Here is a 12,026-nt window from a genome sequence, read left to right as displayed (position 1 = left end):
TTTTCTGCAGCTTTTGGAAGGATCACTTTTTGCCCCCTTGATTTACTGGTTAATGTCATAAATTACATTATTTTTCAATGCTAAGACAAATTTTTATTGCAGAGATAAACCCACTAGGTCACAACATGGAGCTTTTTATGTATTGCTGGATTTTATTAATATGTTATTAATGATGCTGACATCTTTATTTATAAGGGATGATGACCTGTAATTTATTTCTTCTAGTGCCTGAGTCATGCTACATTGGCTTTGGTCTTTGCAAATAAACTGAGAATTTCCCCTTTTTTTCTATTATTCAAAAATTGTATGTAAAATCAGTATTAGTTTTTCTATGAATACTTAAAAGGTAACCAGTGAATCCACCTGGAATTGGAACTTTCTTCACAAGGAGTCATTCTTATTACTCAGTCATAAAAAAGAATGAAATAATACCATTTGTAGCAGCATGAATGTATTTAGAGATTATCCTACTAAGTGAATTAAGTCACACAGCAGAAGAAGAAATACCATATTATCTCACTTATATGTAGAATCTAAAAATGATATGATGAACTTATTTACAAAACAGAAACAGGCTCACAAATATAGAAAACACATTTATGGTTTAAAGGGGATGGGAGGGATAAATTAGCAGTTCAGGATTAGCAGATACACAACACCATACATAAAAGAGCTAAACAACAAGGTCCCACTGTATATCACCTATCCTGTAATGGTCTTTAGTGAAAAAGAATCTACCCATCTATATCTGAATCATTTTACTGTACACCAGAAACAGGACATTGTAAATCTAATATATTTCAATTAAAAATAAACGTCATTTTTTCTTTTTGGTTAGGCTTTTGTTTGTTTGATTTTAATCTTAAAAGCAAATGAATTTGCTGGAAATATGACTATTTCAATTTATTCCTATGTTAGTGCTGTATGTTTTTCAAGGAAATTGCCTATTTTTGTTGTTCTTAAGGTTCTTTTCTTATCCTTTCTTGCATATAGTTTCTCTAGTAAGATTTCTTCCTGAATTTGTCATGTTGAAAACTGGTTTTCTTTTGTTTCTTGAGTAGTTCTTTTAGGAGTTTATGAATTTTAGTAATCTTTTTAAAGAACTATCATTTTGCTTTATTAATTTTTCCTTTTTTATATTTCATTGATTGGAATTCCTATTGTTTATTTTCTCTTTTCTAACTTCTCTGGGTTTAAATTTGCTTTTTCATTATTTTCAAGTTTGAAAATCTCAACTCACTCCAGTATTCCTGCCTGAAAAATCCCATTGGCAGAGGAATCTGGCAGGTTGCAGTCCATTTGGTAGCAAAGAGTAGGACATGACTAAGTGACTAACACTTTCACTTTTACTTCACTATGCTGGAGAATTTATATCATAAATTTTGGGGTTTTTTAAATATGAAAATTAGGTTTACAACTAAAATTTTCCCTGTAAGCACTGATTTACTGCACCTTGTAATTTTGATTTGTGTTTAAATTTCTGTTCAGTTTGAAATAACTTTTATATTTCCTTGTAATTTTTTCTTTTGATTTACGTAAAAGATATGGTTAATTTCCAAATATTTGTGGATTTTCCAGATACTTACTGTGATTGATTCCTGATTTAATTCTGTTGTGCTCAGAGAACATGTTCTATAAGATTTCAGTCTTGTAAAATTTATTCAGAATTATTTAGTGGCCAAGAATATGATCTATGAAAATCCTTTAATTCTTTTAGACATTTTCTCATTTATTTAAATTTTCTATCATTATGGATATTGGCATTGAGGATTTTCTTTTCCCTATTACTTTATTTAATATTATGATGTGTTTTGCTTTTCATCTGAATAATATTCATCTCAAAGTCCACTTTGTCTAAGATTTACATAATCACCCAGCATTCTTGTGTTTACTATTAAAGAATATATTAGTTTATAATTGAAAACAGCTTACAAAAATGCCTGACATATAGCCAGTGATAAGTAAGTAGGAAAATGACCCTATAATTTCCAGTGATAACTTTTATCCCATATACACCAGTTTATATATTATCCCCTTCACATGCTGTTGTGCCTCACAGAAGTCATTCACCTTGTATAAAATGCATTCCCTAAGTCAACTTTTATCTGTCTTGCTAATTTTTCTATAGTATTTCTTCTCTCCACAATATTTCTTAAAAAGTGGACTTTCCTTTCTCTAAGCTCCTGTAACCCCTATTATCTCTCTTTCACCCATACTTGTCATTTTCTGCCTATGATGAATTTAGGACTTATGTTTCTTTTTGCTCATCATTAGATTATACAGTCTACTCTCTGTATCCACAGGTTCTGTATTCTTAAATTCAACCAGCCACAACTTGAAAAATACTTTTTAAAAATTTAGAAAGTTCAAAAAAGCTTGAATTTTCTTCACATCAGCAACATACTGTACTTTTAACTATTTGCATAATATTTACATTACATTAGGCATTTATAGCATAATAATATAGAGATGATTTAAAGTTTATAGAAAAATGTGAGTAGGTTATATACAAATGTTATCCTATTTCATATAAGCAATTTGAGCATCCATGGATTTTTACATCTGTAGAGTATGGGGTATTGGAACCAATCCCCATGAACACCGAGAGATGACTGTACTCACTTTACTCTTTCTCATAGCAGCAACTGCTTATGCAACATTTTTTGTTGTTGCTTTGCTTTTTGACTCAGTTACATTTAGCACTTCTACGAATTGCCTTTGGTATATGGAGAAAGAAATAGAGAAGCAATAGAGCAAGAAAATGGCAATGTGTAACCAAAATCAAAGAGATGATAGCAGCACATTTCTCCACCAAGACCAGTTGAGTGGTGCAGGAGTTATTTTAATCTCCTTCATAGTTTTACCTATACCTATTTGCAACAATGTTGGTGAAATAAGATAGATGCAGAATCATGACATGGAAAATATGGAGGTTTTTTTTTTTTTACAACTAGTCCATTTTTTATTATTCTAGTCAATGTTTTTGATGACAGTGATGGTGATGGTGGTGGTGATGTTGAGGAGAAGGATGCTCTACACATATGTAAGATGTGTCTTGAAGTTTGTATATGCTTCATATACATACTAATTCTTTAATCCTCGTAACAATCCTAACATTTAGTTACTGTCATTCCCTTTTCCACAGAAGAAAATTGAGAGTGAAGTAGGAAATAAGAAGCCCAAGAACTCTTAGGTCTTAGAAGTCAGTCACCTTTTGAACCATAGTGGTTTAAACTCCGGAGTACACATGCATGTGTAGCATTCATCTTTCTTTGATTTGTCACAAATAGAGCAGCAGCATCTCTAACCCTCTAAATCTTCAGAAGTGAGATAAAGAGGCTGATGGAAAAGTTCTGATTTGTCCTGTTAACCTACCAAATGCCTTCACTATGTCTGTATAAAGTGATGAAGTGTTAGCCCTTGGTAACTGCTACAGGCACAATTTCCTTAAATAAAAGAGTAGATAAATAACCAATGTAAATGCCATTTATTCATTAAAATTCTAACCACAAAATATCTACTCATTATCTCAATGGCTAATATACTCTAGCGTGTTCATATATATCATAAAACATAATAAAATGGATAATGGATATAGTCTGCTTAATAATATTGCTGCAATTTGAATTTCTACTTAATGACATGAATAGAAGCACATTTCTCTGAATAAAATAGTAAAATGTCAGATTATGGCTCAACAAAGAACTGAGTTATTATATAAAGGAAATTTAATGAATCATCCAAAGTAGCATATAACATTTTTTTCACATTTGTTTTCTATTTGAATTATATCTTCCATTTCCAAGAACAAAGTTAGCATATCTGATATCTCTCAACATAGCTTTCCACTAGAATGGTTATAAGATATATTTTAGCAAATTACTATTTAGAGATAATAGCTCAGGATTTTGTCATGATAAGACTCTTCCACACATTTTAAAGTGAGCTATTAATAAGTCAAAATGTAAAATAAAAAATTTTCTCCTCTAGTCTTTAACAATGAAAATGTCCTATAGGTTTGTAATATGAAAATCTCCAACAAAACAACTCTCCTAAAATGCCAGTCTAATGTAATGCAAGTTAGAGTTATTGCACGTTAAAAAACAAAAACAAAATGATCACAAATTTCAAGTACTCTAACCCAGGGCATACTTCATTCTGTTTATGTCTTAAGTGGAACATTAAATGCATATCTGCAAAAGAAATCCATAGCATTCATTCTAAGCAAAGGCATTTTCTGGAAAGCATTATAAAATTTAGTGAAACCTATTGCTGTGAAGTCACCCAGAATGAAATGGCAACTTCGAAATTTTTTATGAATTTTGTATTGTGAAGCCTGACTAATGTTATGGGAAATTTTCCCTAGCATCTGCCTTTCCCTCTGTGTTCCTTCTCTCTCCAAGAAGTGGTCAGAGCACCTCAGGATTTCAGGAATAAGATAACTCACTAAATTATTGATATAATTCATTTAAAATTTTAAGAATAAACATTTGTTGGTACCCACGAAAACATAGCTTGTACAAACGTATATTTCTGTTTTAAGATCTAGTCATGAATAATATCTTTCTTTGAAGTCTATGTTAAATAAGTTATGTAGGAATCAGCAATAAAGTGCACTTCTAATTATTATTTTGAGCATAGTTACTTGTGATTTGGAAAAACAAAGATTAATAAACCTCAAGGTATGTCTGAAATGATAAATATGCACATACTTATAGTCATAAAAAGTGTTGAATTGAATTAACTGTCAGCTATGTTTTAGTTATTTTGTATGAATACATATCTTTCAAATATATCTATCAGATATTCAGAAATATATGACAAAGACTTTGGGAAAATTGTTATTTTAATTGTTATTTTAACTGTCTCAGTGCATATACTTCAATGAATTTTTCTTCATGCTGTTTTATTGCATTTGCTATGTCAAAGATCAAATGGATGGAGATAAAAATGAAAAGGAGATGGCTTTCTTTCCAAAACTATTAATAAGAAGATTCAAGCTGTTAGTAGAAGAGCAAATATAATTTTCAAAATTCAATCTTAGTCAACATTGCTGCATAGTTAAGGAAGTGGGTTTTATAGTGATCCTGAAAATGATAATGTTAAAAAGACACTGTTTATTTAATTTTCATGCAGGGTTGACCATGCAAAATTCTGGGCTCTATGAATCACAAGCTGGAATCAAGATTGCTGGGAGAAATATCAACAACCTCGGATATGCAGGTGATACCACTCTAATGTCAGAAAGTGAAGAGGAACTTGAGGGTGAATGAATAGAGTGAGGATGCTAACTTGAAACTCAACATTAGAAAAACTACAACCATGGCATCCAGTCAAATCAATTCATGGCAAATAGAAGGGGAAAAAATGGAAGCCGTGACAGATTTTGCTTCTTGGGATCCAAAATCACTGCAGATGCTGAATGCATCCATGAAATTAACACACTTGTTTCTTGGAAGGAAAGTTATAACAAATACAGAAGTGAAGTGAAAAGTCATTCAGTTGTGTCTGACTCTTTGCGACTCCATGGACTATACAGCCCATGGAATTCTCCAGGCCAGAGTATCAGAGTGGGCAGCTGTTCCCTTCTCCAGGGGATCTTCCCAACCCAGGAATTGAACCCAGGAGACATCATTTTGTCTACAGAGGTCTGTATAGTCAAAGTTATGGTTTTTCCAGTAGTCAAGCAGGGATGTGAGAGCTGGACCATAAAGAAGGCTGAGCACCAGAGTTGATGATTTCAAACTGTGGTGCTGGAGAAGGTGCAGTCCTCTGGACTGCAAGGAGATCAAACCAGTCAATCTTAAGGGAAATCAATCCTGAATATTCATTGGAAAGACTGATGCTGAAGCTGAAACTCCAATATTTTGGTTACCAGATATGAAGAATTGACTCGTTGGAAAAGTCTTTGATGCTGGAAAAGATTGAAAGAAAAAGGAAAAGGCAGTAGAGGATGAAATGGTTAGATAAGTATCACCAACTCAGATAAATGTAAATCTGAGCAATTTCTGAGAGATAGTGAAGGACAGGGAAACCTGGCATTCTGCAGTTCATGGGGTTGCAAAGAGATAGGCAGGACCTGGTGTCTGAACAACGATGACATTTAAATTGAGTCTGTTTTTTTCCCCTCATTTTTCAACAATACTTACATAATTTCTTTTACCCACATTGCCAAAGTGGTAAGCATATTTTGGAAGATATTGGAAAAAATATTTTTATTGTATTTTATGTATCTTTATTTTCATTGTTCTATTAAAATAAGGATGGTTTATGTTTTACATCAAAATAATTGACTCTAGCTTTTTTACTTATTAAAAAGCATTCATTTTATCACTATACATAGTTGTATTTTTTAACCTGAAACTAATATAATTATATCTTAATAAAAAAGGCAAAGAAAAGCATGAATCCAAAACTTAATGAAAAAATCTGCTTCTATAATTTTTCCAGAAGGTCTCTGGAAAAATTTTGATTCAAATTACATAGTTTTGCTCTGGTTCTAGATTAAGACCTTCATCTAGTAGAAGCAAATGTTTCATGATTTGCCGTCATAGGTTCTCATTAGAAAATATATATCTAGAATGAACACTATATCAATAAAAATATTTCCCAACATTACTTGTGTGTTTTATCAACACATGATTAACCAAATAAATTGCAATCATAATATTATTAAGCAATTAAATATTAATATGTATATAAAATCAGCCCCTTTCCTCTTAACAGTATTTCAGTTATTTAGAAGCTTAACCAAATAAGAACCAAACTTTACCTAAATTAAAATTTCATGCCCCTTTACTAGATACTTTATACACTTAACCTATCTCCTAGAAACTATCAGATAGTACATCATTTCCATTTCTGTGCTTTTTGCTCCTCTCTTTCTAGTCAATGGTCTCATTGCTTTTGGTGATTGAATTTCTTTTATACCATATCTCTTCCTTACAGAATCCATATTCAATTTGGAATGTACCATTTCCACTTTGTTTCCTGGACAAGACTCCACTATGAAAAGTTTTAACCAATCAGAACCACTGAAGGTAAAAATATTGGAGTCTACTCTGGTGTCAGTGTGTATTTAACAGGAGTGGGAACAACAATGATTTCCCAAGTGTGGGAGACCAATCTTTAATTTCAACTGGTCTGACTCCTCACCTATACAGGAGACTTGTAATGTGTTGCTTTGTGTGTAACCTAATGTATGACTTAAATGAAAGCAGAAATAATGTTTTAAAAATAGTAATTCCTGAATTGCCAAAACTGTAATAATTTCTATCACACAGAAAAACTCAAATTTATTTATTTAAAATATATTTCATTAGTCAAAAATAAAAAAAAAAATAACTCTCAGAGGCTCCTGTATCATTAAATAAATACTGCTGTCCACATTTGCAAATGTAGTATGGCTGTGTGCATGCTCAGTTGTTCAGCGATGTCCAGCTCTTTGGGACTCCATGAACTGTAGCTCTCCAGGCTCCTCTGCCCATGTTATTTTCCAGGCAGCTATACTGGACTGTGTGGCCATTTCCTGCTCCAGAGGATCTTTCTGACCCAGGAGCTGAGTCTGCATCTCTTTTACTGGCAGGTGGATTCTTTACCACTGAGCTACCTGCTAATTCTCTGGAAAAGTTAAAAAAAAAGAAAAAAAAAAGCTAGTAAATAATGATAATGTTCTTGAATATATACATTCTATCTGAGATGAACAATAGAATTTCATATTTGGTATAACTATATCAATTGCCAAAATATTAATTTTATCTCCTATTTAATTGTTTATATATTGCAATATTGGTCTTCAAATACTATTTTTATCATCACCTTATAATTTTGCAAAAATATGAAGCCCCTTACACATTTTTAAATTGACATCTATTATTTGTCATTGTAAGTTTAATAGTTGCAAAGGCTATTTTCTAACCTATTTTGCATTGTATATTTGGATTAAGTATGCTTTTTTCTTGAAATTTTTTGAAGCTGCTGATTTATCTTATCGAAATTATAAATTATGTCATGGTGCTATTTAATTCGCAAAGAAAGCCCTTATTGTCAAGCAAATCAGCTAAGTCAGACTAAGTTTCAGTCATGAGAAAAATTCTGAACTCATTTTCAATTCAACTAAGCCTGCTGATAGATATCCCCTAGACAACAGTCTCACTTTGAGGCTTTTATTCTATTGTAACCCTTACCTTGAATTTGTAGCCTGAATGAAATAAGTCACACCTCAGACACAAATCCTTTTTTAAAATGCAAATATTCTTTCACAGGAGAGATTTTAACCCAGAAGTTTCAACATGGAAACTGTGTCTAAGACAGGAAGCTCCTGGATGGCAGAGGGGAACTTCTCTTCTGAAAAGTGGGAGGATGACTATTGTAAGAGAGGGAAAAGGGGAAAGAAAACAGGAAGCGTGGTGTGTTCTCAGTCTGGCCATGCTTAGGAAACTGTACTTTTGAAAGCTGAGAAGCTGATACATGTCAGGAAGCATTTAAGGGAGGCTTCCTGTGGGCTGTTTTGGATCTGTCATGAATCCTCTGTTCCTTATTAATTCCTGAACATTCAGGAATTGAGAGCAGAGGCAAGCCTTTCCGGGACTGAGGAATGCAGGCATTTTCTTCGTTAGTTTTTCAATATGGTGATAAATACCCTCCTCCTTCTTATGAACCATACATTAAAAGCAATTGTTTACAACTCTCTCTCTTTAATAGGGATTGCCTATGTTTTGTAAATCTGGAATTTTAGTATTTATCTTTGCTGAGAATAACTACCTTGTAAGACAGTATATATGCCCACACCATGTTGATTAAAACACCTTTGCTCCATCAGAGCTTGGGTCCCTGTGTCTTTCTTTCTTTCTTTGTCTCTTTCTCTTTCTCTCTCTCTATTTTTGGCTGATTCCCTGGAGTGTTGAAGGCTGGCTGTGTAACCCAGGGAATATTAGCCTCTTTTCCTTCTTTCATTTTCTCATCCTTGACTCCGGACCACCAGGTTCCGATCCATTAAAGGACCAACAGATACAGATTCTCTTAAAATTACTTGTGGTTGTGTCACAATATGAGTGTACCTCAGTGCTTTTGCAAGACTAAATTTAATGGTCCTTGCACCTTATAACATTTTCAGTATATGCTTTATTTGACAGTACCAAGAGAAATTCTATTTGTTAAATGACTGTCTTTTAATATTGTATTCTATTTTCCTATGAAATATAATTATGCCTCATATTTAGAAAGCTAAAGTGACAATTTAGCTCTTGCCATTTAGATAACTAAGAAATTTGCTTGACTACCTTTTCTAATTATCATACTAACTCTAACATACCAATTATCATCCCAATTTAAAACTAGGATTTGAATTCAAATTTGCTTAATCTCAGCAAATCTCTAAATCTATATTATTCTTGAAGTAATTTATTTTTAAAGAAATGCATTTAAAGTAAACCATAAATTAAATTAAACCATTAACTTAATTAATGGTTTCAGTTCAGTTCAGTTCAGTTCAGTTGCTCAGTCGTGTCCAACTCTTTGTGACCCCATGAATCACAGCACGCCAGGCCTCCCTGTCCATCACCAACTCCCAGAGTTAACTCAAACTCATGTCCATCGAGTCGGTGATGCCATCCAGCCATCTCATCCTCTGTCGTCCCCTTCTTCTGCCCCCAATCCCTCCCAGCATCAGGGTCTTTTCCAATGAGTCAACTCTTTGCATGAGGTGGGCAAAGTATTGGAGTTTCAGCTTCAGCAACAACAATGGTTTACTTTAATTGTATCGGGCTTCTCTGGTGGCTCAGATGACGAGAATCTGCCTGCAGTTCAGGAGACCTAGGTTCAATCCCTGTGTAGGGAAGATTCCGGAAATGGTGACCCACTCCAGTATTCTTGCCTGGAGAATTCCACGGACAGAGGAGCTTGGTGGGCTACAGTCCATGGGGTTGTAAAGAGTCAGCCACAACTGAGTGACTAGCCTTTCACTTTTTCACTTTCATTAATTTAATTTAAATATAATTGAAAATCTTAATTTATATAATTATATACATTTATTCTTCAAAATTAAATTTTAATTAAAATGCATGTGACGATAAACACATTTTTTCCAAAATTTTAAATCTTCAGGATTTGAAGATGTCATATTAAAGAAACCCTACATTTGAGTTATAAATGGATTAGAAATATTTTATATTTTTATTGAATATTTTGTGGTTTTAAAGACAGTCATCATATATTCTTATTTATAATTTTGCATCTAAACTTAGATTACATTTAACCATGATACAGTAAAAAATAGGATTGTCCAACTTTTCAGTTGCTGTATGGATGAAAGATATAGAAATAAAGCATACTGGACAGTGGGTGCTAGTAGATTAAAAAATACCTTCAAAACAAAACAAAAGCCTAGCTTTAATATTTTACTTGTAAAATCTCCTACAATAACTAATTTCAAGTTACTAAATGAGTTGTTGAGTATTTGCACACCATTATATAGTAACTCCATTATATATATGTATTTTATATATTATATATATGGTATAATATATATAGTATATATTATATATATTATATAGTAACTCCATTATATAGCAGCATCACCTTAGTGATGCAATTGACCTATATGACTTTAAACATTCCAGTGAAAGTAAAATCTTATAATAATAAAGCAAAAAAGGGGTGCATTTTTAGTACTAATCTCTGTTTTTAACATAATTTAATTATAAATTTATAAAAGTGAGTTGTAACAATTACTGTGTTTAGCAACCAAGTTTTAAAATTCCTGAAATTGTAATTATCTGTTAAAGCCATAATAATATTTCTCCTCTCATCTGTCTGGGGAACATAAATCTATTTGCCTGCTAAGAATAGTTCATATATTCTAGGTGAGCAGAATAAAACATGGGTGGATGTGGATGAAAGATACAAATATATTCCTGAGTTGAGGCTGATAAACATGGGATTAGCACCTAAAGTTAGACTGAGGTGAGAACTTCACTGTTAAGTCCCTTTGATGACATACCCTTTAAATGAATAGTTGTTGATATAAGACAATGTATTATTGTGAAGCTAGTAACATCGGAAAATAACTAAAATCAATGACAATTCTTGCTCATGCAATTACATAAGAAAGGGAAAGAAAGGCAGACATAAAACTTATTCTGCTTGCAGATAGTGTGATCATCTATGCAGAAAACCTGAAAAAAAATGAACAATTCTTAGAGTTGATAAGTGGTTACAGCAAGATACAATGTTAATATATGAAAGTCAATTGCTTTCCTATATGCTAATAATGAACAAGTAGAATTTGAAATGTAAAACTCAATACCATATGCAACAGCACCCATAAATATTAAACTCTTACCCATCAAATTTACCAATATATGTACAAAATTGATATAAAGACAACTGCAAACCTTTGATGAGCAGAATCACAAGACTAAATAAATGGAGAGAGATTCCATGTTCACGGATGTGCTCAGTCTCTCAGTCATGTTTGACTCTTTGGAGGCCACCAGGCACCTCTATCTGTGGGAATTCTCAAGGCAAGGATACTGGGAGTGGGTTGCCATGCCCTCCTCCAGGGGATCTTCCCAATGTAGCTGGATTTTTTAAAGGCTTATACAGTCAAGATGTCAATTCCTGTCAATATAATCTACAGATTCAATGCAATCTTAGTCAAAATTCTGGCAATATATTTTATGTATATTGACAGCTGATTCTAAAGTCTATATTAAGAAGCAAAAGACTCAGAATAGCCTATATAATGTTAAAAGAGAAGAGCAAGTTTGAAACAGTCACATGACTTCAAAACTTACTATACAGTTACAGTAATCAAGCTGATATGTATTGACAGTAGTCAAGCTATTTCAAATCCTGAAAGATGGTGCTGTGAAAGTGCTGCAGTCAATATGCCAGCAAATTTGGAAAACTAGGCAGTGGTCACAGGACTGGAAAAGGTAAGTTTTCATTCCAATACCAAAGAAAGGCAATCCCCCAAAATGCTCACACTACCACATAATTGCACTCATCTCACACGCTATTAAAGT

The sequence above is a fragment of the Muntiacus reevesi genome, chromosome 13, assembly GCF_963930625.1.
Source record: "Muntiacus reevesi chromosome 13, mMunRee1.1, whole genome shotgun sequence".
Lineage (NCBI taxonomy): Eukaryota > Metazoa > Chordata > Mammalia > Artiodactyla > Cervidae > Muntiacus > Muntiacus reevesi.
This window is presented reverse-complemented; position numbering follows the sequence as displayed.